This window comes from Nicotiana sylvestris, chromosome 5, assembly GCF_000393655.2.
Source record: "Nicotiana sylvestris chromosome 5, ASM39365v2, whole genome shotgun sequence".
In the NCBI taxonomy this organism is placed as follows: Eukaryota; Viridiplantae; Streptophyta; class Magnoliopsida; order Solanales; family Solanaceae; genus Nicotiana; species Nicotiana sylvestris.
This window is the reverse complement of record NC_091061.1, coordinates 90,359,242-90,361,004: the sequence shown is the minus strand read 5'-3', so window position 1 is coordinate 90,361,004 and position 1,763 is coordinate 90,359,242.

Sequence of the window (1,763 nt, the reverse complement as noted above, 5' to 3'; positions counted from 1 at the left end):
AAAAAAAAAAACTTCAAGCTTTGATGAAACAACAATTAATTCTGATTTCAAACAATGAAAGAAAGCAGAAGATTTTTTTTAGTTTTTTATTTTTTATTTTTGAAAGTTTAAATATTTTTCGGAATTTTCTCTCTCTTAAATGTTTAGCCTTCTTTTTTTTTCTCTTATTTTTCTTTCTGTTCTTCTCTCTATTCAGATTCGTTCCTCTCCTATCTGTATTCTCTCCCAAAATCTGATTTCAAGACCTCTACTTATATCTCATCCCATAAATCTTTTAATCAATTAAAATCAACTCATTTTCTCTACCAAACTCATTATCTTCCCACTCATCCCCATTACACTAAATAAATATATCATCCCCACCCCATTATATTTTGTCCCTCATGCCTAACATAAACAAATACAAGATTCCCCCACACTAAAATTTGTCTTGTCCCTCATTCAATTAAACAATAATATCAAAACTCACCCCATTACATTTTGTCCCCCATGTTTAACATAAAGAATTACAAAATGTTCAATTACCCAACTACCCCTCCGACCTTATTGCAATTACCATTTTACCCCTGAACGTACTACAAATTACCAAACTACCCCCATCAGCTATAACAAACAATTAATCAAACTTAACCAAAATATAGACAATATGATCAATTAATGTTCAAACAACAAATCACATGAACATGATTTCTTCAACATTTCAACAACAAATCACATGAACACAAATTGAACAACAAAGAACAACTAAAATTTGATTGAACAATATTTTTAGCAACAAACAAACCTATTTTCAGATTCAACAACAACAATAACAAACAAGTATATTTAGATTTCTAAATTCAATAATATTGAACTTAAAATCAACTCTAACAACATTACAACAAACAATTCCTATATTAAACTTTAAACAAGATTATGAGACAAATTCAAGAAATAATCATAAATGGTAAACAAGAAATCAAGCTATACAAATTTCGGATTCAAGAACAAACAAACAAAGTATGAACATGAATGAAATCTATCTATTTTTAAAACAACAAACATGACGGATTAAATGACTCAAACAACATTAATAATTTCTGGAAAATACATAACAACATGAAACAAATTGAAGAAATAATCAATTAAATTTCAATTTGAATCTAACAAACATCAAACTAACAAATTCTTACCTAAACAATAAAACAAACATGAAATAAACATGAAAAACCACTAATTAACTTTCCATTTGAAATCTGAAAATTAATTCAATCAAAACACATGAACACACTAGAAAATTATTTCAACGATGAACAACGAACAAAACAAGAATCAAATATTTAACGATATTAAATTCGAGAAATATAAAAACGTAATATGGACAAAAATAAAACTCAAAAACAACTAACCCGAGATGAATCAACGACGAACTCGATTGTAAACAAATCTGTCTGAGCCTCGACCAAAGCTCGAACGAATGACGACGAAGACGAAGGCAAGATGAAGTAGCAGCCACAACGTTAGTGAGGCAGTAGCAACTTCGCCATTTGTTTGACGCGAAGGCAGTATGAAGCAGAAGCCTGGAACGTGAGCAACATCAACAAAAAATGGAGGAGCTGGAGAAGATGAAGCAAAAGGCATAAGCAGCTGGCCATGGCGAAGCTGTAGCAGCTCGACGAGGCAGCTGGAATGGAGCAGCAACGACGAGGAAGTAGCGGCGACAGCAGTGGCGACGGAGTTGGAAGAAGTAGTCGCGACAGTAGCCATGGCGGACTCCTGTTTTT